The sequence below is a fragment of the Diceros bicornis genome, chromosome 3 (genome assembly GCF_020826845.1).
Source record: "Diceros bicornis minor isolate mBicDic1 chromosome 3, mDicBic1.mat.cur, whole genome shotgun sequence".
Taxonomy (NCBI): Eukaryota; Metazoa; Chordata; class Mammalia; order Perissodactyla; family Rhinocerotidae; genus Diceros; species Diceros bicornis.
Genome location: NC_080742.1, coordinates 73,232,719 through 73,240,002, shown reverse-complemented (window position 1 = coordinate 73,240,002; position 7,284 = coordinate 73,232,719).

The following is a 7,284-nucleotide window of genomic DNA, read 5'->3' as shown; positions in this document are numbered from 1 at the left end:
TACCCTTGTCTTCTAATCAGCCTATAAGCATCTTGTTAACAAGGACTGTATCCTATTTCTCTGAACCCTCACACAGTGCATAACAGTGATGTGCATCTATACAGGCGACATTTACATGTGAGGGAAGATGGGGCATCTTCATTTCTAGCTGTTGAGACCTCAGTTCACATTAGCGTATCCGAGGGGCACGAGGAGAGAAAAGCACAGCCTCAGCAGAGAAGCACCAGAAAGAGTCGGGGTCGGACCCCCGAGCCACCCTGGTTGCAGAAGAGTTAATCACACACGTTGATCACAGTTGTTGATCAGGTGCTCTTTGGGAGTCTTGCATTGTCTTTCTGAAGATGGCCTAATAGGAAAAGTGTGGGCTTTAGAATTGATTCCCAGCTGTGGGATTTTGCACAAGTAACCTCTCAGCTTCAGTTCCTGATCTATAAAATGGGATAAACAGTAACTACCCTGACCTCGAGGAACCCAATTTCCTTTCTAGCCAGCTAGTGTTTGTGTCTGGTCAGGTCGGCACGAGTGTCTACCTCTTTTATGGCTCCTCGCCTCCCTACCATCCCCACCCTGCCTCTTCATATGGGTCAGGGATTAACACAGTAAAGGTTATCGCTGGAAAAAGTTATTGCTGATAAAGCTGGAAAATCTTCTATTTCCTTAAATAAAAGGAAAACTCTTGATACGTTCTGATTTTTCTTTCAAATCACGTGAAGGTAAACATCAGCTCAGCCCATGGACAAATATGTAATTATTTTTTATTTATTTATTTTTAATTTTTTGTTTATTGCAGTAACCTTGGTTTATAACATTGTAAAAATTTCAGGTGTACATCATTGTACTTCTATTTCTGCATAGATTACATCATGTTCACCACCCAAATACTAATTACAACCCATCACCACACACATGTACCGAATTATCCCTTTCACCCTCCTCCCTCCCCCCTTCCCCTCTGGTAACCACCAATCCAATCTCTGTCCCTATGTGTTTGTTTATTGTTGTTATTATCTACTACTTAATGAAGGAAATCATACGGTGTTTGACCTTGTCCCTCTGACTTATTTCACTTTGCATTATACCCTCAATGTCCATCCATGATGTCACAAATGACTGGATTTCATCGTTTCTTATGGCTGAGTAGTATTCCATTGTGTATATATACCACAGCTTCTTTATCCATTCGTCCCTTGATGGGCATTTAGGTTGCTTCCAAGTCTTGGTTATTGTGAATAATGCTGCAATGAACACAGGGGTGCATGTATCTTTACAAATTGGTGTTTTTAAGTTCTTTGGATAAATATCCAGCAGTGGGATAGCTGGATCATATGGTAGTTGTATCCTTGATTTTTTGAGGAATCTCCATACTGTTTTCCATAGTGGCTGCACCAGTTTGCACTCCCACCAGCAGTGTATGAGAGTTCCCTTCTCTCCACATCCTCTCCAACACATGTTGTTTCCTGTCTTGTTAATTATAGCCATGCTGACAGGCGTCAGGTGATATCTCATTGTAGTTTTTTTTTTTTTTTTAAAGATTTTATTTATTTATTTTTTCCCCCCAAAGCCCCAGTAGATAGCTGTATGTCATAGCTGCACATCCTTCTAGTTGCTGTACGTGGGACTCGGCCCCAGGATGGACGGAGAAGTGGTGCCTCGGTGCGCGCCCAGTCTCCGAACCCGGGCCACCAACATCGGAGAGCGCGCACTCAACCACCAAGCCACGGGGCCGGCCCTCATTGTAGTTTTGATTTGCATTTCCCTGATAGTTAGTGATTTTGAACATCTTTTCATGTGTCTGTTGGCCATCTGTATATCTTCTTTGGAGAAATGTCTGTTCAGGTCTTTTGCCCATTTTTTAATTGGGTTGGTAGTTTTTTTGTTGGTAAGATGCATGAGTTCTTTATATATTTTGGAGATTAAGCCCTTATCAGAAGTATGGTTTGCAAATATCTTCTCCCAATTGTTAGGTTGTCTTTTCGTTTTGTTGATGGTTTCCTTTGCTGTGCAGAAGCTTTTTAGTTTGATGTAGTCCCATTTGTTTATTTTTTCTATTGTTTCTCTTGCCCGGTCAGACGTGGTGTTTGAAAAGGTGTTGCTAAGACTGATGTCAAAGAGCGTACTGCCTATGTTTTCTTCTAGAAGTTTCACAGTTTCAGGTCTTACATTCAAGTCTTTAATCCATTTGGAGTTAATTTTTGTGTATGGTGTAAGGTAAGGGTCTACTTTCATTTTTTTGCATATGGCTATCCAGTTTTCCCAACACCATTTGTTGAAGAGACTTTCTTTTCCCCATTGTATGTTCTTGGCTCTTTTGTCAAAGATTAGCTGTCCATAGATGTGTGGGTTTATTTCTGGGCTTTCGATTCTGTTCCATTGATCTGTGTGTCTGTTTTTGTGCCAGTACCATGCTGTTTTTGTTACTACAGCTTTGTAGTATATTTTGAAATCAGGGAGTGTGATACCTCCAGCTTTGTTCTTTTTTCTCAGGATTCCTTTAGCTATTTGGGGTCTTTTGTTGTTCCATATAAATTTTAGGATTCTTTGTTCTATTTCTGTGAAAAATGTTGTTGGAACTTTGATAGGGATTGCATTGAATCTCTAGATGGCTTTAGGAAGTATGAACATCTTAACTATGTTAATTCTTCCAATCCAAGAGCACGGAATATCTTTCCATTTCTTTGTGTCTTCTTCAATATCTTTCAGAAATGTTTTATAGTTTTCGGTGTACAGATCTTTCACCTCTTTGGTTAAGTTTATTCCTAGGTATTTTATTCTTTTTGTTGCAATTGTAAATGGGATGGTATTCTTAATTTCTCTTTCTACTACTTCATTGTTAGTGTACAGAAATGCAACTGATTTTTGTATGTTGATTTTGTATCCTGCAACTTTACCATATTCGTTTATTACTTCTAAAAGTTTTCTGGTGGATTCTTTAGGGTTTTCTATATATAAAATCGTGTCATCTGCAAATAGTGACAGTTTCACTTCTTCCTTTCCCATTTGGATCCCTTTTATTTCTTTCTCTTGCCTGATTGCTCTGGCTAGGACTTCCAGTACTATGTTAAATAGGAGTGGTGACAGTGGGCATCCTTGTCTGGTTCCTGTTCTTAGAGGGATGGCTTTCAGTTTTTCACCATTGAGGATGATATTAGCTGTGGGTTTCTCATATATGGTCTTTATTATGTTGAGGTACTTTCCTTCTATACCCATTTTATTCAGAGTTTTTATCATAAATGGATGCTGGATCTTGTCAAATGCTTTCTCTGCATCTATTGAGATGATCATGTGATTTTTATTCTTCATTTTATTAATGTGGTGTATTACGTTGATTGATTTGCGAATGTTAAACCATCCCTGCATCCCTGGAATAAATCCCACTTGATCATGGTGTATAATCTTTTTAACGTATTGTTGTATGCGATTTGCTAGTATTTTATTGAGGATTTTTGCATCGATGTTCATCAGTGATATTGGCCTGTAATTTTCTTTTTTTTTTTTGTTGTCCTTGTCTGGTTTTGGTATCAGGGTAATGTCAGCTTTGTAGAATGAGTTAGGGAGCTTCCCCCCCTCCTCAATTTTTTGGAAGAGTTTGAGAAGGATAGGTATTAAGTCTTCTTTGAATGTTTGGTAGAATTCACCAGGGAAGCCGTCTGGTCCTGGACTTTTATTTTTGGGGAGGTTTGTGATTACTGTTTTGATCTCCTTACTGGTGATTGGTCTATTCAAATTCTCTACTTCTTCTTGATCCAGTTTTGGAAGGTTGTATGATTCTAAGAATTTATCCATTTCTTCCAGATTGTTGAATTGGTTGGCATATAGCTTTTCATAGTATTCTCTTATAATCTTTTGTATTTCTGAGGTGTCTGTTGTAACCTCTCCTCTTTCATTTCTGATTTTACCTATTTGTGCCTTCTCTCTTTTTTTCTTGGTGAGTCTAGCTAAAGGTTTGTCAATTTTGTTGATCTTTTCAAAGAACCAGCTCTTGGTTTTATTAATTTTTTCTATTGTTTTTTTGGTCTCTATTTCATTTATTTCTGCCCTGATTTTTATTATTTCCCTTCTTCTACTGATTTTGGGCTTTGTTTGTTCTTCTTTTTCCAGTTCCTTCAGGTGCATTGTTAGATTGTTTATTTGAGATTTTTCTTGTTTGTTGAGATAGGCCTGTATCCCTATAAACTTCCCTCTTAGAACTGCTTTTGCTGTATCCCATAAATTCTGGCATGTCGTATTTTCATTTTCATTTGTCTCCAGGTATTTTTTGATTTCTTCGTTAACCCAGTCGTTGTTCAGTAGCATTTTGTTTAATCTCCACGTATTTGTGGCTTTTCTGATTTTCTTCCTATAGTTGATTTCTAGTTTCATGCCGTTGTGGTCAGAAAAGATGCTTGGTATTATCTCAATCTTCTTAAATTTATGGAGACTGGTTTTGTGGCCTAATATGTGATCAATCCTGGAGAATGTTCCATGTGCCTTTGAAAAGAACGTGTATTCTTCGGTTTTTGGATGGAATGCTCTGTATATATCTACTAGGTCCATCTGTTGTAGTGTGTCGTTTAAGGCCAATGGTTTCCTTATTGATCTTCTGTTTGGATGATCTATCCGTTGGTGTAAGTGGAGTGTTAAAGTCCCCTACTATTATTGTGTTACTGTCTATTTCTGTTTTTATGTCTGTTAATAATTGCTTCATATATTTAGGTGCACCTACATTGGGTGCGTAGATATTTACAAGTGTTATATCGTCTTGTTGGATTGTTCCCTTGATCATTATGTAATGCCCTTCTTTGTCTCTTTTTACAGTTTTTGTTTTAAAGTCTATTTTTTCTGATATGAGTACTGCTACCCCAGCTTTCTTTTCATTGCCATTTGCGTGGAGTATCTTTTTCCATCCCTTCACTTTCAGTTTGTGAGTGTCTTTAGGTCTGAAGTGTGTCTCTTGTATGCAGCATATATATGGGTCTTGTTTTTTTATCCAGTCAGCCACCCTATGCCTTTTAATTGGAGCATTTAGTCCATTGACGTTTAAAGTAGCTATTGATAAGTATGTACTTACTGCCATTTTTTAACTTTTTTTTTTTCCTCAGTGTTTTAGTAGTCCTTCTCTGTTCCTTTCTTCTTCTATACAGAATTGATGGTCTCTTTAGTGTGACCTCTGTCTGAATGCTGTACTCTTTAACTCCCCTCCTCCCTCATGTTTTTGATATCATATCTAACCTCTTTGTTGTGCATTTGCATCCATTACGTTCTAATCATGGAAATAGATAATTTTTCCTATTTGTGGTCTTCTCTTTTCCCCTTAAATCAGTCCCTTTAACATTTCTTGTAGCACTCGTTTCTTGCTGACAAACTCCTTTAATTTTTGCTTATCTGGGAAAATTTTGATCTCTCCTTCCATTTTGAATGATAACCTTGCTGGGTAGAGTATTCTTGGCTGTAAGTTTTTTCCTTTTAGCACTTTAAATATATCGTGCCATTCTCTTCTAGCCTGTAAGATTTCTGCTGAGAAGTCAGCTGATAGCCTTATGGGGTTTCCTTTGTACGTAACTTGCCATTCTCTTGCGGCTTTTAGGATTCTCTCTTTATCTTTAATTCTGGACATTTTGATTATGATGTGTCTTGGTGTGGGCCTCTTTGGGTTTATCTTGTTTGGGGCTCTCTGTGCTTCCTGTACCTGGATGTCTGTTTCCTTCCTTAGGTTAGGGAAGTTTTCATCTATTATTTCTTGAAATAGATTCTCTGACCCCTTGTCTCGCTCTTCTCCTTCCGGGACACCTATAACACGGATGTTAGTGCGTTTGATGTTGTCGCAGAGGTCCCTTAGACTGTCCTCACTCTTCTTAATTCTTTTCTCTTTTACCTGTTCACCTCGGGTAATTTCTTCCAGTCTTTCGTCCAGCTCACAGATCCGTTCTTTTGTATCCTCTACTCTGCTTTTGAGTCCCTCTAATGAATTTTTCATTTCCAGTATTGTATTCTTCATTTCTGATTGGTTCTTTTTTATATCTTCCATTTCTTTGTTGACATTCTCACTGAGTTCATCTATTCTTCTCCCCAGATCAGTGAGTATCCTTAACACTCTTAGTTTGAACTCTCTGTCGGGTAGGTTGCTCATTTCTGTTTCACTTAGTTCCTTTTCTGGGGTTTTGTCCTGTTCCCTCACTTGGAGTGTATTCTTTTGCCTCTTCATTTTGCCTCTTTCCCTGTGCTTGTGTCTACGTATTAGGTAGGTCAGGTACGTCTCCTGCTCTTGGATAGGTGACCTTATGTAAGTGATGCCTTAGGAGGCTTCCAGTGTGCTTCCCTCAGTTCTCAATGTTCCAGGGGTGACCCCTATGTGGGCTACATGTATCCTTCTGCTGTGGCCTGTTTGCTCTCTCTGTAGGCGCCCAGGGAGGCTGAGTTATGCTCCTGGCCAGCTGTTGTAATGCTCAGCTGCTTGTAGTTGTTGTGGGCCCTTCAGTCTCTTTTTCAGGTGTGGGGAGCCCCAGCACAGTTGGCTGCAAGTTCTAATACCACATTTGTGTTGCAGTATTTCTTTTTTTTTTTTTTAATTTTTATTTATTTATTTTTCCCCCAAAGCCCCAGTAGATAGTTGTATGTCATAGCTGCACATCCTTCTAGTTGCTGTATGTGGGACACGGCCTCAACATGGCCGGAGAAGCGGTGCGTCAGTGCGTGCCCGGGATCCGAACCCCGGCCGCCAGCAGCGGAGTGCGAGCACTTAACTGCTAAGCCACGGGGCCGGCCCTGCAGTATTTCTTTTAAGTGAGTAGGCCCCCAGCATGGCAGGTTGTCAGGCTCAGGGCCTTACAATTGCTGTAAGCCTCTAGCCTATTAGGTCTCTTGTCAGCTCTCTGAGGATTGCAGCTGGGTGGGGCTGGCCTCAGGCACAGGAGCACCCAATTGTTTCAGGTTTTGGAAGGGGGAGCAAACCTCCTATGTGGGTCTTTGAGAAGCACAAGTCTTCTATGGCTGAGAAGCCCTGCCGCCCACAGGTCCACACACACAGTCAACACAGTCCTGCCCCGTGTGAGCGCCCCGACCTCCCCAAGCGGACCCAGTCTCTCCACGGCGGGAGCCCCACACACTCTGCCACCGCCCCACACTCTCCGCCAGTTCCTTGTGCACACCCTGCCCCGCTCAAGTCGGCTCAGTTGCCAGGCTGCAGAGAATCCAGTCACCAATCTATGCAGGCCCACAAGTTGCCTGAGGGCTTGTTGTTGGGTGGGGCCAGTCTCTAGGGTGGGCTGCCTGCCCTGGCTGAGCTGGATTAAATCGGTGCTCTAGCGG